The sequence below is a fragment of the Ambystoma mexicanum genome, chromosome 11 (assembly GCF_040938575.1).
Source record: "Ambystoma mexicanum isolate Mex_15411 chromosome 11, UKY_AmexF1_1, whole genome shotgun sequence".
Lineage (NCBI taxonomy): Eukaryota > Metazoa > Chordata > Amphibia > Caudata > Ambystomatidae > Ambystoma > Ambystoma mexicanum.
The window spans coordinates 590,558,281-590,586,197 of NC_090934.1; positions in this window are offsets into that span (position 1 = coordinate 590,558,281).

Consider the following 27,917-nt stretch of genomic DNA (forward strand, 5'->3'; position numbering starts at 1 on the left):
GACAATCTGGCCAAACATTGCATTCTGACCTCCAGCATGGCTTGCTCTCTGATATTTCATCAATAGCCTTGCATCTTAAATGGGTCTGAACATCTCGTGGCCTGTTAATACCAAGCAACTCCGACGTGTCTTTGTTGCTGCTTCATCAGGATCCGCTTGCACTTTGCTGGCTGCATACTTACCACCTGTGTCTTCTTTTTGCCTGCTTCCACACCAACAAAGAATTATGTTGCCTGAACCTACACCCCGTTAGTTCACAATTACTTACTTCCCACGCCTCCCACGTCTCCCCAACATGTGGCTTGTGTCAACACTTCTCTTAAACATCTCGTCCTTCTGCCACATCATTGTGTATACCACCCAAGGCTCTTACCATCCCTTGTGCATGCACACATCTCAGACCACTTTCTTCTACAAAAGAGTCTCACAAAATCACCTCCTTCTTCAATGGACCCAGCCTCCTTCACACGCAGACTCCTCTCACCCACACAGCTTTCACACACCTGTGCATTCTCTCAGAGCTCCTTACTTCATATGTCAACCTCAGTAAAAAGAAAGTAGTTACAGACCCTAGCAATAGTTCTGCCTAGTTTAATTGTCGCCCGATTGCATGAATTGTTTGCCCTTGTTGAATAATCTTCATTAGTTATATAATTATCCCACTGTGTTTTGCTCTTTTGCATCCTCGATTAACTGTGTCCCTCTGTATGGATGGTGTGTCCTACTTTAACTGTACCCACACTGCATTATTCTCCTTGGCAGGGTATGAATTATTTGCCATAGTTGAACTGTTTTGCCTGCTTTGTTGCCCACTGTAAATTGCTCCTTAGTATCTAGATTATGTGTTTGCCCAGGGATAATCTGTGTGGCCCAAAACTAATATTCTCTTCCTCAGGTCCAAACACACTATATGCAGACCAACTATGTCACTTGCACAAAGCAGTTTCACATCCCTTGCAACATACATCACACCACTGAACTCTACACCTCTACAACCAACTGACAAGCTGCCGCCCTGACCAGTGCACCCTAACACCATGGGTAAACAAGTTCATAGCTGGACACAAATGCCTCAATGTCCTCAACAGAGACCATCCACAGGCATAACCCCATACAGTACTCAGATACCTCCGAAATGCACACATCAACACGGCAGAAATGCTATGTTGCATTTGCCCTCTTTCCCCACTAACGTAATCCATACCACTATTTCAGATCAGTAACAGCCCTTGCAAATGTTTGCGTTGCATGGTAAAAACTCCTGTAGCATAACACTCACCTGAAATTCTACAGTTACAACTTACACAATGCCATGCAAACACTGCCCCTTCCCAGACATGTGCAATGTCTTTTTCTTATCAGACACATCTCAGCTGTTGGGTGTTTTTCCACTGCGCAGGGTGACGTTTCAAGTCTTCAGACTGGTTTTGCATTGCAGTGTTAGATTATTTGTACCCTGATAGGGGGATGTGGTGGTCTACCAGGCAATGAGGAGGCTTGGAACGGGGTCCTTACCACTCAGGGTAAGACCCCACTCCAAGCCTCCAAAGAGTGGGAGGCCTACATCTTCCCTCACTAGGAATCAGGTAAATGCCATCCCTGTGCTCCCTGTACTCCATGTAACCCACCCCCACTCCAGTTTTCCACACTAAGGGCCCCCCTCCAACTCACTACTTACCTTCTGTAGGGTTGTCCCTCACTGGCGCCGGGAACAGCACTGTTCCCAGCGCATCTCTGGTGTGCGATTAGCGGCCAAGGAAAGGGAGAAGGGACTACATGTAGTCCCTTCTACTCTTTCCATGGTGCCCATTTCCTTTGTTTAAATTTGTTCAATGGCCACCATGGACAGGGAGAAGGAACTACATGTAGTCCCTTCTACTCTTTCCATGGCAGCCATTTTATTTGTTTATTTATTTTCTATTAATTTCAATGGCCGCCATGCAAAGGGAGAAGGTACTACTTTTAGTCCCTTCAGCCTGATCCCTGGCGGCTGTTTGTTTTGCATTTTTTGTTTCTTGAGTGGAGAAATGGTTTCGATGCAATTTCTGCGCTTGAGAAAAAAATGCTAGTACCCCGGTCTCACGTGCCGGGGTACTAATAGCAATAGAACCAAAGGAGGGGGGCATTACCGGTCTGGTAGTGCCCCAGTGGTTACGGTAAAACCCTCGCTTCGCTCGGTCTTCTAACTGATACCCTGGGCATTAACAGACTGGGAATACCCCACTCCTCTGTTCTATTGCTTAAGTAAATGTACCACACAGTTGACCAACAATTTGCAATAGGAAAACACGTGGAGAGGTGAGCAGAAAGTGAAAGGCTCATATTTTGTCCCGGGAAGGCCAAATAACAAGGTTTCTTGGCTAAAAAAGTCATTTATTTATTTTAGAGTAGGATCTCAAATTAAAGCCAGAAAAGGAATTCCAGTGCGAAAGTTATGGGTTCTGTTCATATTTAGTTAAGTAAAACTTCACAATACACTCACCAAAATAGGATGAAGTACAATAAACGTGGTTAAAAGTGCATTTATACCTGGGAAAGACAGATTATCCAATCAGAATCTTTCCCGGGCGCGATTCTGTAATCACTGTCCATCCTATGGTGTAAAATAGAAAAGAGACTAGATCCCCCTTCAAAATGGAAACCACAGCCATTTTTGTACGTTTTCTTTATTTTACTCAGGACAAGGGCTGGCACACTCCACGCTGAGCTCCTCTCCTGATGGAAAAATAATGAACAAAATGTTTCGAACCCCGGTTAAATCCGAGGGTGCAAATGGCTTTCACCCCCACTGCGTGGGTACGGACATGGCAGGTAACAGCCCACAACTGGAGGTGTGGGCCTCGCTTCACCCGGATTTACCATGGCTCGGGCAGGCGGGCCATTATCAGCCATATCCGCCAGCCTAGTCGATGTAAGTCATATTAAGTAAAGGGTGACTGATATAACCATTGCACACTGCACTATTGTTTATCTTCAAAACGTTAAAGAGAGACTACATTTCCTCTCTCATGAGATTCATAACAAGGAGAACATTTCAGATGCTTATTTTAGTGATGTGTCAGCTTTCTCACTTGGATATGCACTAGGTTCACCTGCGTATGTACCATGTGTCACAATGGGAAGGATTTGATGTTAGAAAAAAGTGTGAGCATGATTGCAGGTAGTGCTGCACAATAACGGCTATAATCATGAAATCAGTCCAACGAGGTATTTATAACCCCTGAAATGTATCAGAGTGCCATCTTCAAGTCTTGCAGGCCATCAAGCATCAAATAACATGCTGTAAAGTCTTAGCAAAATCCAATTCTGCAATCTGGAATTTATTTGAAATATGTTGCTTTCTTAAAATCAAACGTTAAGATTGTGCTAAATTTCCAAGGACGCTCAGAGCCTTGCATTCTAAGGATTCATCTGGAAGCCATAGTGGAAGCCCCTCCCGTGCGAGTGAGTTTCCCTCTCATACCTCTACTGGACTGACCACCTTCAACGTGGGCATCCACGCTTTGACAATAACCTTCAAACTACTTGTCCACATTTTTACCCACATTATGCACACATCACTAGAAGCCAGCTACGTCCCACACGAATTCAAGTGCCTATTCCCTTATTAAAAGGAGTATTTTTTTTACTAAGGCACCCAGTACAATGATTGCTGCAGTTCCAGCTGGTAGATAACAAACTATGTTCCCAAAGGATGTGTATAACGGTGTATTGTAATGACAGTAGCATAGCCGGAGTGCAATATTGAAAAGCACGTGAACAACTTTGGTGCATTTAACTTTGCACTGTGGTCTCTTAAACAAGTCATAGATGTTTATTCCCAGAATGTTTCCATATTTCTATGAAACGGCCAGGGTGGCCTTCTTTTCCGATCTGGAAACAAATCCTATTACTCAGTAATATCCTATGATGAAAGATTTGATAATATCCACTTACTGGGAACATCTTAAGGGATGGTTGAGTGAGCATCTATGTAAACCTGCAGAAGAGAAATTCATTCTAAGAGAATGCAGTAAATAGGGAGCCAAAGGGATTGCCCTCCTACTTCCTTCAGCTGCATTGGCTGCTGTCTCTCTTCAAAACCCTTGTAAAGTAATGCATTATATGGTCTAGACTTCTGTACACTATAGATAGACTTAGAAATATAGCTTTAGACTTCATGGACCATGAAAGGTATCCAGGGAAACCAAAAACACCCAGACCATTTCAATAAGGTGCCAGACATAAATGCATGATTGCAGCTGAAGGTCTGCCCCCATGCAGAGCCAGCTTGCATGGCCCATCAATGGCTATCACATCTTCTGCTTAAACTGTAGAGGTATTCCCGGGAAGCCTAGGCCATATAGCTTCTGCACTATCAATTCACCTAAAATGTCGAGTTCCATTGTTTTTTCTAGGGAGTCCTTATTGATTTATCAGCTGAAATGGTGGAGGCAGATAGTATCAATGTGCTTCCCAAGAACGTGCCGAAACCGTTGTCATCAAAAAGGGCCAACAATAATCAATACAAATTTACAAATACAGAATTCAAGTTTTGAAGCATACTCAATTGGTCTACTAGTTTCAACAATGTTTTTGTGGTGCATTGTTTATTTGTGGAAATAAAAACATCTTGATTTTGCCACACAGAGAGGAGGGACCCTCTGCCTTTCCACACTCATGCAACACCCAGTTTGAATTATAAGTAATTAGGGTGCAGAGGGTACCAGGTTGATATCCCCTAAAAAGTTCCTCAACAACAATCTGTGACATCAATGCACAATGCTCGTTACCACGAGAGGTCAACTTTTTTTTGTTTCTGATCAGTATTTCACCTTATCTATGGTACATCAGCATAGATGTCCCCCTTACTTTTACAACCACATTCCCTCTAACCTAACCCTCTATATCCTTGCAATGTGTTTAGTCTGTGAGTCCCGTCCCTATTCCTGCTTCTCCTTCCCTCTCACCCTGGCCCTTCTCCTCTTGATCCATAGGCTGCCGTCTAGTTTACCCTGTGCTTGTGCGCAACACCACCATTTTCAGAAAAGGTCACTTCACCATAGAGACCATTACGGTGGAGATTGACACAATATAAAGGCGCTATGCCATAATGTAACATAACGAACATGATTAATTAACTATTCATTTGACTTTCATTATGTCAATGTCAGAATAAACGATGCCACGATTCCTGCCATCTTTAGGAAAGGATGGGGTTGCCTTTACATTTAGAACTCACATTTGTAGAGCAAGCTGACATATATGCATTAATTACATTTTAATGTGCTTTTAGCAATTATTAATCGAAATAGTAGGGAACAGTCTCCATTCAATTGCAGATGTTGTATTACCAGGATAAATTAACTACTCTGATTATGGAAAAGAAACAAATGGGTTTAAATAAAAAATCCTTTCTATTCTAAAGGAACCCATGAAGGGTGGATGGGGTAGAGTTAACATGTTTATTTCAACTGAATGAACTTAAAATTGCTCCTTGGACCTAATCATTGTTAAATAAATATAAGTTGTGTCTATGAATGAGATGGTGGCGCAGAACCTTCCTTTTCAGTTCCAATAAATAGACACATTGATTCTGGATACTTTTCAAAAGGAAGTGTGCTGGTGCTCTCAGACAAAGCAGCAGTGCCTTCCATTGGGCATTCCTGTTCATGACCTATATGTATGTATTATAATTATTAGTGCAGTGAAACAAAATATGTTTGGGCTGGACTGCCCCTTTAGGGGTGGGACCAAGCCTAATTTGCATATGGTCTTTCCCCTTTTGTAGTGGCTTAGCAGGTGAAGAAAGATGGCCTGGAGGGTTGCCCAGAGCAATGCCACAGGTTTGGATTAATTAAAAACCTTCCAGCCATCCCCTTTTTTGTTTTGCCTCTGGCAGGCGGAAGTGGCTATTGCACCCGGCATGATTCTCAAGCTGGAGCAGAGCCGTGTGGAGTGGCAGAGAGAAGGCTGCTGGGCTGATCCCAAGGAAATGAGTGTTTCTGCCAACACTGCTTCCAAAACCTCTCTGTAATCGAGAATGGGAGATTGATTACGGTGATGGGAGCTGGGAAGCATTTGGACATGTAGGTCTGTATCTTAAATATTCTGACTATACACAACATATGAGGCATTAAGAGGCATACGATGGCAGTACTGAGGCATAAGAAGCTGCACTACCTAGAGCAGTGCTGTATAAAGAGCAGCCAGTCCCATAAACGGAGTGGTTTCCCAGAGGTTATTTCAGTTCACCCTTCTGCTTTCTATTAACCTGGTATATATGCAGATTATTTCCCAGAGGATCCCATCAACTACTTAAGAGGACACCCGTCTCCACAAAGCTGTGGGCACCCCTAAAGTGCTCTCAGTGCCCAATGACACTATGGACGGCAGACATACCGCTATTTTCTCTGAAGTGAGCCAACATATTGAATACTACCCTCACCCTCACATGAGAGTGTCTGCATGGTTAAAATGATCCCAACATATTGAACTAGGCATTTTTGGGGACTTGGGGCTCAGCTACATCTGCATCTACTTTTTTGCTCCACTCATCATCCAGTCCTACTGTGGCATGAAGCAATATATAAGCAACCAACATAATACAACAATATGTTGTGACACTCATGTAACAAACAAAGGGCCTCATTACGACCCTGGCAGTAACTTACCGACTTCGCCATGGAGAAAGTGGGATTTACCACCCCATTACAAGGTTGGCGGGGCGGTAATTCCTCCTTCCTCCATGGCCCTTCCCCATTCCCATTTTTGCCCCATAGGGCTCAATGGGAATGGGGAAGGCGCTAAGTACGGTGCCGCAAATTGCGGCACCGTAATTAGCACCAAGGTCCCTTTGCGGGTCCCTACTTTAACGGCTGGTCTACACCAGCCGTTAAGGTCGCGGCCCGCAAAGGGACCTCGTAATTAGGTGCTAATAGGTTAACGGCACTGCAGCCTTGTACGGCGCCGTTAACCAATTAGCGCCTGGGTCGTAATGAGGCCCAAAGTCTTGTGCTAGTACAGATACACACTCCTGTACAGGCAAACCTCTCACGTGCACTTGTCTCCACTTGGTTTGGCCAGTACTTACACCTGTCTTGTGGAGTTACATTAGAAGTGTCCAATTAGCTCTTTCTAAGTTCAGGGTCTGCACTGGTCACCATGCATGTCTGAATGTTGCACCATGCTTGGCATGCACAATCCAAAGATAGACCTTAATCGAGGGAACTCCAACCCTCACATCAGCGCTCAGGCTGGACTCTGTGGGGCAAATTAGTGGAGGAGAGGAACCCAGTAGCAGAGCTTGAGGCACTAGTAACCACACATACTACTCACCTCACAGCCTACCTCAGTGCATGCAGACACAACAACAAGATCACACCACCGACTCGGTGCACTGCTCTGACTCCATATTACACCTCCTTTTCACCACTTACAGAAAATTCACATCCAAGGCACACACCATAAAGACTCCTGTTTGTTGGGTTACTGAACTGTACAGTGACTGCACTTCTGAACAAGAATACAGCTGCAAAGTAATTCTCGTGATGGTTGTGTGTTAAATTGACATGAACATACTTGGCATATCAGCCATTAGCACCCGGGGGAGGTGTGGCAGCCTTCCAGCCAATAAGGAGACTGAGATTGAGGGTTTTTCCACATGGTAAAGCCCTTGTTCTGAGTCTCCTCAGAACAGGATGCTGCAACCTTTCCTGCCGGGACTCAGTTAGATGTCCTCCGACACGTCCCCTTCTCCCCATCCCCCCATTTCCACTTCTCTTATCATCCCCACCCCGCTCAACTTACATAGCACTCCCGTGACGTTCCCTGGCAACAGGAACTCTCAGTGTTCCTAACGCATCTCTTTCGAGGTCATGGCTGCCATCGAAAGGGAGAAGGGACTATTTGTAGTTCCTTTCTGTCTCTTCCATGGTGGCCTTCTTGGATTGTAGTTTTTTTTCTTCAAGCTGAGAAACAGCAAACACATTGTTTCTCAAATTAAAACAAAAAAAACGATTAGCCATTACCAGTTCAGGTAGAAACACGGGGCTATCGTTGAGGCCCGTGTGAATGTCTCAGGGCAATACCTGATGGGTAATGCCCCCCAATACCCCCCAGCTCGGGGTTTATTGCTTAATTAAATGGAATAAGATGACAGTACCACCCATATCATGACCATACCAGGCAGGTGAATCATCAATTGACACACAAAGGTGTTTGGGAGACATTTGAGGCTGTCCTTGGCACATTTTATGTTATGGTGATTGTATACAATGCTGATCACGACTATAGTGATGTCAGGTTTGTCTGAAATACAGCATATTGTGCCCCTGAGAAGAGATGACTGTGCAGCATGGGCCAAAACAGCCAACAAGGCATACATGTGGAGAAACACTGAAAATCCTTGGGGGCCTGGATAATATGGCTATGTTAGGAGGAATGTGTGTTACATTGCTAATGGATCAGAGGAAATACTTATCAGAATCAAGTCCATAAACATGTTTTCAAAGCCAAGCAATTTCTGTGATGGCAAATTCCAGGGCTAAGTGGTATGAGTGGTAGTCAGTGTATAGTCAATCACTTTAATCACTTTAAACTGTTGGTGTCTTCCTGTTTTGCTGCCCTTTTTCCTACTTAAGCAGCCCTGCAGCCTCTTTTCCTTTGCAGTTGGTGAGCAGGTGCAAGTGGATCTAGGCCACGTTGCCTGAGCCCCACCCACATGTCAATCACTTTAAACTGGTGGTGTCTTCCTGTTTTGCCGCCCTTTTTTCCTACTTAGGCAGCCCTCCAGCCTGTTTTCCGTTGCAGTTGGTGAGCTGGTGCAAATGGATCTAGGTCACGTGGTCTAAGCCCCACCCACTTGTCAATCACTTTAAACTGTTGGTGCCTTCCTGTTTTTCCACCGTTTTTCCCTACTTAATCAGCCCTCCAGACTCTTTACCTTTGCAGATGGTTAGCAGGTGCAAGTGGTTTTAGGTCACATGGCCTAAGCCCCAACCACCTTCTTAGCCCTGCCTCTTCTTTTCTGCTCTTAACTCTTAGATCAAGGGTATCTCTCAACCAGGCGTCTTAAGTGTAGAGCAGAAGAAGAAAAGGGCAATTCCTGTTTGGACCTGTTCGGACCGGGAGGACCCAGGGCCTGAGCCCATGCTCAGACAACAGGTAAGCACGCGCCGACATGTGTTTTCTCCCTCCGTCCCCACAGGTCATCCCCACCATCACCAAAGAAATGACAACATCAGTGATATTGCCCCTCCTTGAAGGAATGGATTCTGCAATGCAGCAACCTCGCCCACATCAGCCCCAAGCACATCAGCTCCCCCTCACCGTCCACAACACGGAAGTTGATGCTCACCAACATATGCTCAGCTATCACCCATGCAGCAGACATCACCGACCTCATCACTACACAAGACCTTGACTCCATCTTAATCACAGAGACCTGCCTGACACCCACCTCCACCCACATCCTAGACATCCGTGTTCCAGACAGCTACAGCATCCAACACATAGACTGGCCAAACAAGACAGGCGGAGGCCTCACAGTCATTCACAATACCTCATGGCCTTGCACCAGACTTGACGTCAACAACATTGGCTCCTTCAAAGTCCTCTCCTGCCACTTCCCGCTCTCCCAGTCAGACACAGTCACCTTCTGCCTCATCCACAAACCATCTGAACCCACCAACACCTTAATCGTAGACTTCACCGATCTGGTCACCACCTACCCTCACGCATGCCCACACATCTTCCTAGGCGACTTCAACCTACCAGGAAACAAGGCCACCATACCAATGAAGGAAGCTCTCCTCAGCCTTCCCAACACCCACAGCTTCACACAGTACATGAAAGACCCAACACACAAGAAGGTTACATCATTGACCTAATCATCACTGAACTGTCTTACCTGCACTATAGCTCTCCCACTTGACTGGTCTGACCACCAAGCTATGCCTTTCAACATACTGCACACCACCCCAGGTAAGCACTTCCCACAGAAACCCATCAGACAAACCTTCAGGTCATTGAAGAACCTGCCGGTGGAAGCCCTCACAGAAGACCTCGCCGACCTCCACCTTACGTGGACCCAACACCCCTAACCAAACTGCAACTCTCTACTGGAAGCACTCAACACCGCCCTCTCAGCCTCCATCGACTGATATACACTTATGAAACAACGCACCTGCAAACTGAAACCATCAGCACCCTGGGAATGCAAGAACTCAATCACAGCAAAAGAGTCACCAGGAAACAAGAGAAAATCTGGCACCACTCCGGGACTGCATCCGAACTGCCACTCCTCAAGAAACTCAGAGCAACCCGCCGACAATGAATCAACATGGCCAAAGCCTTCTACTATCAGAATGCCATAGTAGATGCTAACATCAAAAGTAGAGCCCGCTTCAAAGCGGTCAAGCACTGGCTCAACCCGCTACCCGACCTTGCCATACCACACTCCATCAAAAAATCCATCGCCATCAACAAGTTCCTCATTGACAAAATCAGCAATATTTGCCTGCACATAGACAACAGCTCTGCATCCACAGACCCACCTCACATCCCTCCTCGCCAAATCTCCACACACTGGACAACATTCAAGACACTCTCGACAGAGAACCTGGTAGAAACCCTGGCCGCCCTCAAAGCCACATCGTATGCAGACGACATACTCCCAGCATACATCCTTAAGACTCTCCCTGCAGAAGCTCTCCTTCCCAACCTGGAGATCATTGACAGCTCCCTAACTCAAGCCACCTTCCCATCAAACCTAAAAACAGGACAAATCCTACCTCTACTAAAGATACTCTATATCCCGGCAACCTAGGTAACTATGGCCCCATCACCCATCTCCTCTTCCTAGGTAAGATCACTGAAAAAGAGGTATCAACACGTCCTGAACAACAACTGCATAAAGGAAAGTACCAGAAATCAAGTCTTCTCTGCCTACGCCCCAAGACTATGGAACCTCCTCCCCATCAGCATCTGAAATGCCCCCACACTCTTGCAATTCAGAAAAGAATTCAAGACCCACCTCCTCAAGGAGTCTCTCCTCCTCAACACCTAGGCCATTACATCGCCCTTCGCATCCCTGACCTGCTAGATGTTGCCCATCCCTCTCCTCCCCACCACCTGGTACTACTGTACCCCTCCTCCACGCCCCTCTCTACCCTACCATCCGCTGTGAATCTTTTCTGTTCTGTTACCTCTGAAAAGCACTCTGTTATGCATCTGCACTGTTGTATACCTCTGTAAAGGACTACGTTAAGTATCTGTATTGTTGTTTATCTCTTTAAAGTGATCTGTTGCTTTTCAAACCTAGATCCGCACTCATAAATACAATAATAATAATAATAATAATAATAATAATAATAATAATTGTTTGAGGGACTTCCGAGATGTGCTCAGGTGTGCCCTTAAATTGTGGAGGCTTTCGGGAACTGCAGCAGGAATTCCAATTGGGGGAAAGGGAGCTTGGGGGTTACATGGAAATGCAGACTCTGCTGACTCAGAGACTTGATATGTTGGGTATTGCATTGGAACCTAGAATGGGACTCTGCAAAGACTTTGATATGCTGGCATCCATGGTATATACTTATATCGCTATGATGCCTATGGAACAATCATACCTGCAATTTTGAGACGCGTTGGGACAAGCTTGGCCAGATGATTTTAATTTTGTGATTTCGCTAGAGGAGTGGGATGATTTACTCAGAATTAGATTTAGGACCAGGATGGACATGAATTTGAGACTGATAAGACAGAAAATTGAGGGTGTCTTTATTGGACACCAGTGCGGATGCACGCTGTAGGGCTGTTGGAAGATGAACTTTGTTGGGGTTGTGTGTGGGGACAGGGATACCCTGTTGCACATGCTTTGGAGCTGCTCGATGGTGTATGAATTCTGGAAAGAAGTTTTGGATAGGATGGACATGGTCCTGACTTTTAAATTCCCTAGATCATCTGCACCAGTGATTTTGTTATCACGTCGTTGGAGATGTGTGATCGCGAGGGATTATGAAGGATGGATCGATAAAGCTCTTATTATTGCGGCAAAGCTGATTCTGAAGGTTTGGATGACTAGAAAGAAACCTTGTGTGGAGGATTGGTTGGTGGAGTTGCAGGTTCTGTCCAGCTATGTGAAAGTGTTGATGTTGAATAAGGATCGGGACGATTTGTATCTTTTTCCACATTTGGCCAAGTTAAACAAGCTAAAAGCTGAAGGGATTGATAGGATGCAGGTGAGTACCAATGGGTCATGAGTTGGTGTGCAGCCAGAGTTCAAGAGCTAGATAAATGAAAAGCCTTGTTTACTTTGACCCAGAGATTGGTAGGGCCAAATTCGAAAGACCCAGAGAGGGGGAGTGGAGGGGGGGCAGAGTGAGAAAGGGCGAAATAGGAATATACAGTCTATCCAAGCGCATTGTTCAGACACTGATGGGACTGGAAAGCCCACCAAGGAAACTAAATAACACTTTCTCGCAAAGAAACCATGCTAGGAGGGATCGCTGATGTTTAATACTTTATGTGGGTGATTTTATTTTTTACTTTTTACATCGACAGTATTTGGTAGTTACTGCTTGAGGAGAAGTTTGGTGTTGGATTGTGAATGTTTGTGTGTGTATTTATATTTTGTATTGTGTTTTGTCTGTAGGTGATTTTTCATTATTGTGTTATGGTATGATATTTGAATTATTTTGTTGCTGTTTATTTATTATTTTGGAATTGTTCTAAATACGTTTAGGTGTGTACATGCTTGTATGGGTATTATGACTTACTCTATTCCAGTTGTTTGCTTTTCATCCTTGCCTATTGCTTGGTCAAGTAAACTGGATGGATACATTGATATAAATAAAAAAATAAAAAATAGATAAACAAAAATAATAAAAGTGTGGAGGCTTCTTTTCCAGTTAAAGATTCTACAATCTGGGGTTTGCAAGCCAGGTAGGGAGGTGCCAGCGACAAGTATTGGGCATGTTAAGACGTTTGCCGAATACACAAGAGTTAAGCAGGGAAAAGGAAGGCGGCAGAGCCCTCAGAACCAGAATTGCTTGGCTCCATAGTGAAGGAGGAGGAATAGGCAGACTTTTATATCTGTAAAGCTTGGTACCCGGCATGAGCAGAATCATCTCAATATCATCCTAAGTACGTGCGGAAGTAGGCCCTGTTATAATATTGTGGGCACAGCTTACGTCCAAAGAAAACAGAGTGTTAGGATTCTCAGCCCTGGCAAGTCTACCGCAGAGGCCTAGTATATTGAAAGCAACATGCGGAACAGCCAAAGGATGGTACAAGAAGGGAGTGCGGAAGGGGTAATTGGAAAGACTAATCAACTTGTGAACTAAAACAGTATCTGATAACCTTGTACCCATGTCTTAAGCAATTGTAAGTCACTGAACTAATGAAAGTAGCATTGATTAGGAAATGTTACATTGCCTTAGTGTTAGGCAGTCAATACGTCTTAAAGGATGAATAGCTGCTGAGTGGTAAGCTAAGTTAAAAGGCCCTAGCTAGTGAAGTTGTACATGGTTGTACACAAAGTCAGTCATTTCCGGTAGAGTCTGTTGGGTTAAGTAAATAACACGCTGCAGTGCCAACTACAAATCTTTATTGAATATAACTTATAACAGTAAGTAACTGAACATGGGAATACATGAACGCACGTTGTGCAGAGACAAGCGAGTGCACAATGCAGCGCACGGTGCGTAAAGCCAGGGAAGAAATGACATGCTGTACATTTTTTATTGCATGGTAAATATGCCATGGTGCCCGAACTGAAGAGTTAATTCTGGAAAACTGGATTCCAATGTGAGACTATATCTTGGGCTTTGCAAGAGTTTACCAGAAATGGAAAAGGAGTTTGCTAGCATGTGTCTCAGATCAGCTTTAATTCAGATTAAACTAGCCTCTTATCTTACTAGGCTATGGTAGATAGCAAAGTGGTCTAACATCTAGACTCTCCTCTCCACCTGTGGCCTCACGGCCATTACGAGGAAGGCTGGTGCAAAGGGGTCATTTGTGGTTTCCAGTAGTGAATTTTGTTGTGCATCTTGATCACAGAGATCCTATCTATAGCAGGCTCTGTAGTGCTTACATGAAAAGTACAGTATTCCAGAAGCACATTCCCTCAGTAGTGGATGAGAGAGGTTTTACCTGCATATGTTGGTATTGTGTGGATATTGTGTCGGAGCAAGTTCCAGAGCTGAGGCTCTAGAAAGGAGAACAAGGATCCTTCTAATTGAATTTTAGAATAACGGGTAAACACAAGTGTACGCCGGGAGGAACTGCTAAAATTTCAGGAGTTTGTATGCTACAACATTATTGACAGCTGATTATTCTCTCCACGGGCAAGCAAGGAAGGGACACTAGGGTCATCGGGATGCGTCTCCTATATGCCAGACATAGCAGTGTGCGGGAAGCTGCATTTTTAACTCTTTGGAGTTGCCAATAAAGTAAACCAAGGGCCAAGGTACAGGCTTTTTGCATAGACAAATGTAGTGATCATTATGCTTATGATAGTTGTGCATGTTTGAGGGAATGCCAGAAAGGTAGTATGTAAGGATCTAAAAGGCTTGTGAAGCAGTGACTGTGCTTTGATAACCGATCAGCAGGTCTCCGTCATCCGTAATGATGCTGGGAAGAAAGGGGCAAGGTTGACAATGCTATAGGTAACAGCTGAGAGGCCGAGAAATAGAACGGGTTTACCCAAAAAGCAAATTTCACTTAACTCCAGAGTGAGTAGAAAGATGGCTAGCTGCCATACAGTCACCTATTTATAGAATGCGGTCAGTGCATCCACTTTAATTAATTAATGATTCTAATCCAATGTATGGTTTTACTGGAGATTTTTTGGTTTAGCTGGGTATGCTTAGTGTAGTTGTGTGTTGAATGAATCTGAATTCTGATGAAGGATGCCGGGAGATAGAGTGTGAAAAGAAGGGGTGCTGCTGAAGCTCCTTCGGGGGTCCCTGAAAACGCTCTATTGGAAAGCTTCATTATTAAGCATTAGTACCCAGCGCGGTATTACAAACTTACCTCTGTACACCGCCATTTTCCTGACTGCAGTCGAAGAATCGGCAACTCAATGCTTTTACACGTACAATGCATTCTGCACGTGTAAGCCAACATATGAAATGCACATTACTGCATTTCACATAGAGCCTCACACGTGCAGAATACATTGCACGTATAAAAGCATTCCTCCCCATTAATTATTACCGATCAGCTTGGCCCAAAATGTCATCCTGTTGATCCGTAGTAATGAAGCCGCATGCGCGTTCGCGTGTTCTATTGTTCCTAGAACTAACGTGTACTGCTGTGATCGCCTTTTCAAACGGCAAAAGAAATGCTGCTTGACAAGGTTTCACTACGGCATTACTATCCCAGGCTACAAACCCGGAATACTAATGGCAATAACCCCCTCGGCGGCGGGCCATTACTGCCTAATGGTAATGCCCCCGTGTCCCCCATTAAGGCCTGAGCAACTTTGGGCCCCGGGGGCATTACCTTAGGTGGTAAAGGCCCGCCCGCTCGGTGGTTATTGCCACACTGAGACCTTTTGTGTAGGATTGACATTATCCATTGTAAGACTGAGTCTCTGATCCCAATTTCAAATAGGCGGCTTTCTTGAATCAGGACATAATGACAGTGCCTTGACCTGTGAAGCTATATCTGTCATTGGACTTGGTGTAACACAGTACTCTTTGGTCATTTACTTTACCTCCCAATTGACGGTATAACTGCATAATTAATGGACTTTTTTACTGCAATGAATCACCATAGGTGTCTCAAAGTGGCTATCCTCGTCTAAATTGCAGTACATGCAAATAGGAGGCTACATTATTAGGTCCGCACATCGGCTTGTGAAGTTGACTTAACCAGACACGTGAGGCAATGACTAATAAAGATGGTGTTGGCTGGCATATGAGGCGTATGAAGACAGTGACCCTGGTCTATGTTAGTTCTGCTGGATTTCACCCTGACACATTACGATTGCCGACTTTAAATCAAAGCAGAACATGTGTTAATATATGTCTGGCAACTGCAGCAGTCTTTTGTTTGCCCTAGTAGTTATTTGGTATTTTATTCAGCATGCATTTACTGTGCATTGTTAACATCATGAATGTCAGGTCCTGTGATATCATTTGGACGCAAGGTTATGATGTCATTTCACTTGATGTAGTGGTATCAGGCCCGTCATGTCACTTTTGCTACCCACGGCATTGTGGTGAACTGGCCCCTGCTTGCATGCTCCCTGAACCTGATCTCTTCTTGGCCTAAGCCAGTGGTCTTCAAACTTTTTTGGCCAGGGCCCCCTGAGCAAAATTTGGGCAGGTCGGGACCCCCCAGAAATGCCAAATGGACAGTATATATTGCGCGCCGTCACCTGCTCCCATCAAAGTCGCTAGGCTCACTCATCCCACTCCTACCCAGTCGCTGGTCTCTCCCCACCCCATCACACACCCAGGGCTCTCCCCACTCTGCTCCCATCACTATCCCATGGTTCCCGCCCATTGTGCTCCCACCATAGTCCCTCGGTTCCCCCATCCCGTTCCCAACACAGTCTGAGGGCCAGTGGCGGCTGGTGAATCTTTTTTAAGTGGAGGGGCATTAAGGGGAGGTTCGGGGGGGTTTCCCCCTGTGAATTTTTTTTTAAATAATAGGTTAAAATGTTGCATTGTAGAGCATACTTTTAACAAAAAATGGGTAAATAGCCAAACAGTTTGCAATTGTTGCTGGGAGTCCAGGGGGCAGGCATTGATATTTTATTTCTATCGCGCTCGTACACAAGTGTTTCAGAGCGTGACAAGGCAAGGGAGGGGAACAGAGGAGAATAAAACAGCGATCTTACTAGGCCCAGTGACATTGAGAACGCGCAAGTGTGAGGGGAAAAGTGCATGGAAGGGGGGAGAAGTGGAAAGTGCGAAGCAGAGGAGAAACAGATAAATAACAATAAATAAATAATAAAGGCAACAAACAGTGGTAGTGCAGCCAGCAATTTGCAAGTGCTACGTTTAAGGCAGCAGACAGGGTAGGTCTGATAAGTGCAGGAAGAAAGATGGTTCTCCTCAAGTTTTAGAGTGGCAGGGCGCTGTTCCAGAGGGAGGCCCCAGCCGAAGACGGAGATCTACCCCAGCTCGTTTCTTTGATAAACGACTGACCCTGAGGGAGTTGGAGGTAGAGGAGTGAAGAGCTCGAGAGGGGAGGTATTTGCGGAGGAATAGCTGAAGGTATTTTGGACCGAGGCCCCAGAAAGCCTTGTGGACAAGGCAGAGGGTTTTGAATGATAGATGTCCGGTAAAAAGATACCATCCCTGTCCCCTGGGCCCCACTGGTCCTAACACAATGAACATGATTATGTGTATATGCAAGGCGCTGCACATTCATACAGCAATCACTCTATCATTCACATGAGCATCCATCACCATACACTCACTCATAACGTATCCATACACATGTTTAAATAAAAACAATGAACATAAACGTACCTTCTGCATTGGCCTGTGTGTGGGTGCTGCTCCAGCTGCTCTGTCCGTATGTGCGAGGAGGCGCAGGAGCTCCCCCTCGGACATACAGACATGCAGTGCCCCAGCCAGCATTTCCAATGAGCTATGCAATGCTGGCGAAGCAAAACGCCCCAGCACTTGCATGGCTCAGTGAGCATGTGCGGCTGGGAAACTAAACTGAACTGTCAAAGGGAAACAGTGTTTCCCTTTGACAGTTCAGCCAGCCCAGGAGCACTCCATTAGCTGGATAAAGCAGCTGAGGGAGTGCTCACTGTTTCACTGGGCTGGCTCCTTAGCTCCTCCATAATGGGTGAGGGGCCACTATGCAGTTAGTAATGTTGACCATTGTTGCTGAATATATCACAATTTACTTACATTTTAACACAAAGCACCCCTTTGGGTACTATTGAAACAGTGGGCTTCATAACTACTCTGGCGGTAGCTGTGCCGGTAAAACCGGCACGGCTGCCACTGGAGTTGCATCCGGGTCTGGCACCCGCGAATGGGCAATTACTAGGTCATGCCGAGTTAGGCGGACATGATAATTGCCCTTTCGAAGGTGCCGGTAGATCCCCATTCCCATTTGAGCCCCATATGGCTCAAATGAGAAGGGGGAGCTCGGATGCACCGGCACCGTTAACAACGGTGCCGGTGCATCCGACGAGCTGAGGTCAGACCTGGCGGGGGCTGTCAAGCACCCACGAGCACAACTCTTACTATGGCGGAACGGTAGCAACGGTGCCGGTAGCTTACCAGCACCGTTGTTACTGGTCCGCCATAGTAGTAATGAGGCCCAGTCTGTGACTAAAGGAATGAATATCCATTTACAACTGTGGGCCACTTTTTCATTGTTGCCTGAGACAGTTTCATGCTTCAGCCCGCCCATGTGGGCCACCCCTGCCCATTTCTTCCAATCTAAAAAAAAAAAAAAAAAAAAAAAAAAAATCTTTTTTCATGCTGAGCTCTCAGGGCCCCCCTGGGATGCACCCGCGGACCCCTAGGGGGTCGCGACCCACAGTTTGAATACCACTGGCCTAAGCAGATGCACAGAAAGTGAGAGACTGGATTAGTGTATCCCTGTGCACGCCCCTTAGTGATCCACAAATACACTGGACACCCTCGTGTGTGTGAGCTTAACTGAGCAAAAGTAAGTACCCTGTGCTTGTTGCGCCTGGGTGTGGTCCATATTAGCTGCTTTGGTGAATCATGGAATTGAAATGCTGCCCTTTTCTCAATGGGTGCTCTCTAGTTCATGATTAGGTCCCAAGTTGTATAGTTCTGTTACACCTTTGGAGGAAGGGAAGATGAGGATGCAAGGCAACCGGAGAGTAAGGATTGGAAAATAGACCCATCATTTAATGAAATTGGTGCACGTGTATGCTTATGTTTAATTTCTTCATATATTGCGCACTGCAAACCAAAATGCTCCTTGGAGCGGTTCCATGTGTTACTATCCCCGCAAAGATATCGCCATACAAGAATGGTGCCGTTTTTTGCGGCGATATTAACCCTTGGAACTTGCGGGGGACACCCCTGCCACCCCCATATTTTTTTAAAGGGAGCGGGGGACAGTCCCGCCGCCCCTGCTCCCATTTACCCCATAAATTATCCCCATAAGTAATGTCCCCTGTGGCCTTTCCCGCGACCATACATATGGCGACATTATTTATGGGGATAATATTACCTGATACCCTTGGAGCTATATGTGCCATGACATTATGATACATGAAGCAAAATACGGTCCTGAGCCTCGGTATTGACGCTACAGGGTAATGCATTTAAAAAGAAATGCATGCAAATAGTTTTGAGGCTATTCTCCCTATCCTTGGAATTATTGGGCCAAGAAGGGATACATGTGCAATTCAACGAAGCATAATGCAAATAGCTCCCATACGCTTTTAGAGCAGCCTTGCAGAGGTGTTCCCACAAATGCATTACCTTTGTAGAATGTTATTGGATTAATAAACATATGCTGTGGCAGGACCCTTGATGCATTCCTTATGCTTCGCTGAGGCAAGTCGCCAACTCAAACCGTTCCATGCATTAATAGAAGCTGTGCAGGACCTGTAAATTAGTGGAATGTGCGTACAGTCCGACAACTCCCGATGGGCTGGTTACAGGAACACGACTGGCTGGACTCGGCTTCAGAAGAAAAACACGCGTGGCTAGGGAAAGCCGGCACCCTGTGCCAAGACAAAGCCAATACTAATGCGGCCAGTTTTATTATCACTGAAGAATTCCGTTTCAGGGGTTTCTGACGTTCAACACAGTCCATCTGGATGGAAATGTGCCAGTTAATAATTACAGGCCTGGAGGATTGGGTGGCAGGACGTGGCCAGGGCCTCTGATATGCCCTCGCTTAACAATACATAGACACGTTGATAGCTAATCATGACTAGGCCGCCGGCAGATCAACACTTGTGTTGGTTATTTTGGTCACAGTGCCATTGGGCCTTTGGAGCCATACAGCATCCACTACAACTGCACAGTTCATTATGCCACTGGCCCGATAACACATAGCTAGAAAAGATGTTGTGCCTTAAATTCCACCTACAAACCTTGACTAATTGTTTTAGACTGCATGGCTAGCAGTTGACTAGACTGAATCAATGTTTAGCATCCACAACATCTGTACAGCTAACTATATTTTGGCATGCATGCAAAACAGATAAGTTGCTAATCATTGGGTTTGTCATCACAACAATTTCGCTTCTCATCATACAGTTCAACGCATACCTAGCGCATAGCTGAAACTCACTGTTTGAAATTGTCTGCATACCAAGCACATAACCACATAGACTATGTTGATGTGCACATACACACAACACAGAGTTAGATTGAAACATTGTGTTGGCCCCACACTTGTATGGTTTTTTATACTACAAAGATACATATCTAGCATATGACTGAATTATATTCGATCACTACTTCAGATTTGACTCACTATGTTGCCTGCATGTACCTAGATTGCCTCGATTGTATTAATACGGGCATCTATAACAACTGTTTAACTTAATATCAATACATGAACACATAGCACACAACCAGAGTTTATTCTTTGTACTTACCTGTATGCCAAACACATTAGGGGCCTTTCTCATAGTGGTTTGCACATAACTTCTGCGTGATAGATTAGTTCACTTTTGCACCTGCTTAACTACTGCATACGTGCACCTGCATCCCTAGGAAGTAGGGGGGTTGAATCCGTGTTCGTGCCTCCACAATAACTGCTGACTTATTACTGCTGCCCATATACCTAGTACATAACTAGCTTACTTTTAGTTGCGCGTTCTTACCAAGCACATACAGGTTTTGCATGCCAATCATCAACAAACCTTAACTCATTGTACTATCCGCATAACAACTGTGTAGCTTGTGGTATTTTGCATACACCTCCAATGCATAAATGGTTGCACTCCTCATATTTATCCTGAACAACCAGCACCAAGCTAAATCAACACACCTTTTATACCTATTCTGTCATAATCAGACCTGATTCACAGAAACTAGGCCGCTCACACATAGACTTTTAGGCACAAACAATTCCTCATAAATGTAAGAATTCTTATGACCATAGCCATATACACTGTTACACCAAACAACTATTTCCATAACCTGACCCCAGCAGAATCATGGGTCTCATCTGTATAGTCCACACTCCCATTGGCCCATAGCATCCTCTGAACAGTTCCATCATTTCCAAACTAACCATCATTCGAGGGATAAGGAAATCCTATAAAAAAACAAACGCAGGCTCAAAGATAATCAAAAGGTAAATATCACCGCTTCCATCTCTCCCTACCATATCACCCCCTCTTCCCGATCCTCAACAACTACAAGGTGAAAACACAGCTTCTAGAAACTGCAAATAGAGCAGAATTAGAAAGGAAGAAAGATGAAGGAGAGAATTGGAATCAGCCCTCACTACCTCTTCTGATCAGGCATCCTAAGACTCTACAGGCTTTCCAGTAGCTCACCTCAAGAGAACATTGACAGCATTTATCTCCAGATACCTCCTGAACCACCCAGCTGAATCACATTACTATGACTTAACATTGAACTGAGCATCAGGACTCACCAATGACTTAACATCCTTGCCTGCATTTACCCTGACAACTATTCAACCAACCACATGATGGGACCCGCAAGAATCAACACCTGTTACTCCATTCGTTGTATTGTATTGTATTGTAGTTGTCATTTATGTAGCACTTTTTCCCATTTGTATGGCTTCAACATGCTTTGTGGTAGGAACGCCGTCTGAGATTGAAGTCCAGGTATGAGAAAATTCTCCATAAAAGGCTTAAAGTGCATGTATGCATTGGTCATGATTAGGAGCTAGGTGGGCTGGCTAGGCTCCTGTAAGCACAGCCCAGGAGGTCAGGCTTCTGGATGGGTGCTGAGGCAGGTCATGACAGAGCGCTAGTTCAAGAGAATCGATGTGTGCCCAGCTAGACCAAAAATGGAGGCAAGTCTGGTGTAACAGCAATGCTGTTACATGTCCAGCAAGATGGAATTTGTCGCAGTCGTAGCTGCATTCTAAAGTGTGTGGATGGATAGCCATGTCTGCTGCAGATGCCCACCGAAGTGGTGCGTTTATACATACTGTCAGAAACCTGAGGGTATTCTCACTCCTACTCCCCTGGCATCCTCTATACAACAAGCGAGTGAGGGAGGATCACTTGGGTAGAGGGTACTTGGGGATTGAGAGTGGGATGTCTTCAGGTGAGACATGGTATCCCCCTTATCCTAATGTCAACCAACCTAATCCTCCCCCGACTTTTATGGGTTATTGTAGGTCAGCTCCCCTTCTTCCCTCTCTTGGGACACCTGACAGTACTGAGAAGAGACAGCGGAGAGTAATGAATGCCACACACTCTCCCCACTATAGTACTAAGATGACAAAGAGACAACTGAGAGTGATGAACACCACACACTCTCACTACTCTAGTACTGAGATGAGGAACAATCAACTAAGAGTAGTGAACACCAGTTACATTCACCACTTAGGTACTGGGACAATGAAGATGCAGGAAAGGTATGAAGGTCAGGCAAGGCCTCTTAATCAGAGTAAGGCAGAAGTGAATGATGCAATACATCAGCAGCCCATTGAAGAACCACAGAGACCTGGCCAGAGATTGACATACAACCCAAGGAATCTGGGGGCAGCTGTGGTTGGTTCCAAGGACAGGACGGGACCCCGTCCGACATCCCCAAACCAAGAAAGCCTCCTGTATGTAGAATCAAGTCTCCCATGTGAAGTAGGAGCAAAAGGAGCTGCAGTGAGGCACAAACATCAAGGACGGTGTGCCCAGCCTTTCATAGGCATTGATGCTGCCTACACCGACCAAGCTCCTATTCCCATGCGAGCGGGGCTCTCAGAATCAGCAACCAGGAGGAGGAAGGAGTGCAACAAGGATCGCCGGAGGAAGAAGTGTATAACCGGTGAGTGCTGGGGAAATTCCCCAGAGACCGGGGCGTGCTGGGTGGGCTACGAAGGTTGTAAACAGCACAGAGGCAGTAAATACTTCAGTTATGAATGGAACTATGAATCAGATGAATGAATGAAATACAAGTGGCACGAACAACATCAAAACTGCTAATATTGAATACTGAATCGAATGAAAATAGCAAACGGCTAATATTGAATGCTGAATTGAATAAAAACAGCAACCTGCTAATATTGATTAATGAATCAAATCGAAAGAATACATCAAAACTGCTAATATTGAATACTAAACAGCAAAACTGCTAATATTGAATACCGAACTGAATGAAGAACTCTAACTGCTGAGTTGAAATCAAGTCTGAGAAACTGATTGGCTTTGAAGCTGCCTTTGAGAAGCCACTTGTTTGTTGATTATTGAACTGCTCAGAGGGAACTCAAGATTCCTGGTTGTGTGACTTGTAATGGGTGGATCGCATGGTCCAACAACTGCACCAAGACAGAGAACCCCTAATCGACCTGCTAAAAAGAGATCTCAAGGCTCCTGGTTTTGTGATTTATAATGGGTGGACTGTGTGGTCTGACAACTGTACCAAGACTAGAGAACCCATATTTGCTAACAAGGAAACCTACAATTGTGTCAAAAGGAAACTACTATTGATGCATATAAGGCTGGGTAAGGGAACCCTTAACTGTGAAGAAATGTTGGAACTTAGCGCAAAAACACAGCTGCAAGATATTTTTTTTTGTGACATCTTTTGTTATTGAACTTGGGGAAGAGAACCTGAGACTTCCTGCCATTAAACTATATTGAACTTGGGGAAAGACATCCTGACATTTAAAAAGGTGTGGATCTATATTACCATAAGCCCAAGAGAAGGTAATTTGAACACTGTAATAAACCTGGTAATATTTGGGAAAAGCTGAAGAATAAGCATGAGCTGGAAATAGATCAGACCTATATTTTTGGAACACTGTTTAATTTATGGTAGACATACCTACACATAGTTATGATGTTAGTTGTGAGGGCAAGTATAGGTTTTAGAAACAGGCAGATTTTAAGTTAAAATTACTGACACAGACTATCCTTGATGACTCAATGTGTCATCCCGCTCTCTGGCTCCCACAGTGTAGATGAAATGGCCATCTACAGAATTTTTACTCTAATTGAAACCTGGATGGTCCACAATAAGCTAGCACTGAACAAATCAAAAACCGAATTGCTTGTCATAGGTTCACCACACACTGTTAACAAACTTGGTCTTCAGTATGATAACTTCCAGTTGGGAGAAGAATCCATCAAACCCCTAAAAAAAGTGAAAACTCTGGGAGTGACCTTTGATCAACACATGACCATGAAACAGCATGTCAGTAGTCTTGTATCGTCATGCGCATATTACGTTAAACTTCTAGCACATTTATCACAGGATAATGCTGAGACTATTGCGAGAGTGATAATAGGTTCAAAAATAGATTACTGCTCTAGCCTCCTTATGGGAATCAATAAGTCCAATTGTAACAGGCTGCAAATATGTCAAAACGGGGCTATCAGAGCCGTCATGAAACTTAAATATAGAGACCATGTTACGACGGCGAGACGTGAGCTTCGCTGGTTGCCGGAGGCTTCCTGATTCCTATTCCGAACTCTGACTATCGTACACAAGTGTAGATCTGGAAACATGCCTGGGTATCTACAACAGCTTTTATCCATAAGAAATAACGCAAGAACGCTAAGGTCAAATAATCTGCACCTTTTATCTGAACCAAAGTGCCACACTGTTAGGGTGGCCAATTCAGCCTTCTCCTCCAATGGACCAATTGCTTGGAATGCTATTCCTTTAGAGATGAGATCCATTGACTCCCTAGAATTATTTAAGAAAAGAGTAAAGACTCATCTGTTCAACTAAATGACTCTGAGACGCTCCTAAAATATCTTCCCTGTTGCGCTGCCTTATGGATACTCCTTTTTCTTATCTGTTATATTTGTCATGTAGTGCCCTCACACCATAGGGTCTATGGCCGCGCTATGTAAATGCATTAAAGTAAAGTAAAGTAAAGTAGGGAAATCCCATCTTAGCATAGGGCAAGTTAGGCCTTACATCATCCTGACAGTTAAGTTAAAAGGTATTTGTATTACATTGAATCTGTTGTCTGTGTCTCCTTCCATGATGCCAACCTCACAATACCTTAAGCTCAGGCGGAGCTTATCTTCGATCTCGACGTTTGATCCGGTCATCAGTGTGAAGAAGCCAAGATACCCTCATATGCAAATTGTGAGCTGGCTACCAGAAGCACAAATATACCAGCTATCTTATACCATCCTCAAAAGTGGAAGCCAGGCTGCCATAGACACCTACACCATCCACCGCAGCCATGCAGTAGGAACTGAGAGATGTGCCAGACCCCAAGATGAACCTGCTCAACGTCTTTCAATCTGAAAGCCTTAATGTGGAGAACTGGAAAAAAATGTAAAGCAACTTTGAAAAGCCAAACAGCACTGGGCCAAGCAGCTAAACACACCCAGTAATGACAGGCACACAATGCTTCCTGATTAATGCACGTTTTGTCTCCAAGCACTCCTCAGACATGTTTTACCTTCTTTCTGAAGAACAGATAGACTAACTCTTCATCACAGAAACTTGGCTCTCAGATGTTCAGTCCCCGGTTGTCCACGAGAGTATCCCATCAGGCGTTAGGATCATCTGTGCTAATCACAACAATAGAAGAAGAGGTGGTAATAGCTCTGGTGCACAGACTCCTTTCTAATCTCAACACCCTCCATTGAACTCATCCCAGACTGTGAATCGCCCACTTTCACTTGCTCCATCCCTACCATAGCTACACTAAACTTCCTCTTAATCTACAGATCTCCCTCCTATACCACACACGTTGCTGGCAAACGGATTGCTGCTGCCACCATCCTGTCTGTAGATCACCAACTACTAACTATACTTGGAGATTGCAATATCTGGCTCAAGAATGAAGATTACACTATTACAAAGTCCTTTGTCGCAAACCTTGCTGAATTAAAATTCAATCAGAAGGTTAAGGGTCCCAATCTCACATATGAACAGACCTTGTATGGCAATTTTCTGTAATAAAAACATAATCACCATCTGCTCCTCAGTGCACGTGCCCTGGCAAGATTACTTATCTATTGCATTCATAATATTCACAAGAACTTCAGAAGAACCATCAACCATGACCAGACCAAAGAAAGAAACACACATCAAAGCCCTACTAGAAAGACTACAATCAATTCAATCTACTGTCCCTGCAGTTGGGCCAACAACCACATTGTTTGAAAAACTCCACCACATTCACAACCTGATTATCTCCACGTTGGACTGTATTGCCTGTAAGAAAACTTTCAAAATCTCTCCAAAAAAAGAAACAAGTGAAACGGTTCACCCCAGACCAAATCACTTAAAAAAGGAAAATCTAAAACTTTAGAATATCTAGAGGAAAAACAATGGCTACCCATCAAAAAAAGGTTTCATTTAAAAACCTTGTCCATCGCCCATCACTCATACTATAGAGGGGGCATTCCTTCTTCAGAAGTATGTTTCAGCACTACACTCCTTCCAGAACACTTGGGTCCAGCAATGCTGCACTAGTACTAGTCCCCAACCTCAACAAGAAATGTCAAGGAGGATCCTCGTTTTCAGTTCAGAGTTGAGTTTTAGTGCTACCCAAACCTTTCCAAATGAAGGTGAACCACCTGACTTTCAAGAAACAGATCAAGATATGTTTCAACCAACCACCTTGAGGGAAATTAAAATAATAGCAACTTACTAAAAACTGTGCAAGAGATACTTTGGCTAGTTCATGGCAAGCATTTTTTTCAAACTGTTGCACTACCATCTGTGGGAACCAATCTGACTCATGGAGCCTCAGCTCGGTGACACTAGTCTGCACCTTAATCTCAGTGAAATCTTCCATCAAGAGTCAAGAAGTGACAACACCCTTATTCCCATTCTGCACCCTCCTCATTCTACAAATAACTACTTACTACTAAAATCTTGCATCCTTACACCTCCCACACTCCTTTCGATGACCTGATAGGCGTAGTGTACTGGACAGATTCAGACTCTATCCCTTCTCTAATAACAAGCATGCTGTTAATGTTTGCACGCCACAATTCAAGGGGCTGCCCATATGGTTAACCTGCCCGGTCAGTACCAACCACAGACAACCTGGAGATGTTCATATCAACAGATAACTGTTACTTTCAGCCCCCATCTATCAACACCAAAGGTTTCTGCTTCTGGCTTCCCAGTATCCAACTAGCCCTAGCCTCCTTTCTTACAGAGCCATACACAGGGAGACCAACATTATTAGCAGAATGGCCCTATATAAGACCACTTTACATACATGACATACATAAAGTAATTTTCAGAAGTTGTGAAGTTCTTCATGGTGGGTAATTCCATACCTGTAATGGTTGAGCATGGAAATTGTATGTCAGTGCAATCCAAGTACCGGGCTTTAGAGCACGCTTCAGATAACCAGCATCTTTGAATACTCTGTGCACTCAATCCTGCCAAACAGTAAATACCTGTAGTCGTTTCAGTTTCTAGAGCCTCGGTAAATAAGCGTGTTCAATTATTAATTCACTCATTCATTCTTTGGTTCATTCTTAGGAAAAGTGTTAGTTTGATGCCTGGCCATTTTGATTGCCACGTGTTTTACACAAGGGGCAGTCACAGATCAAGTTGCTTTCTGGAGTTTTGTATTATGAGAACGACGCACATTTCTGCCCGAAAAACGACGACAAAAAGTGCAGTTTTACCCAGGTGGACTGGACGCCAATGCACAGTCTTTGTCCCTTTTTGTTCACAGGGGCAGAACAAGCCAGTTCAAAGAACTCTGTAAGAATTGGCACTCATGTGCAGAGTTGTTAAAAGTATTCTCAATAAGGAGTAAACATGCTAATATGAATTCTACCCATGAATCTAAAAGATTTTCCAAATAAATGGAGGGCA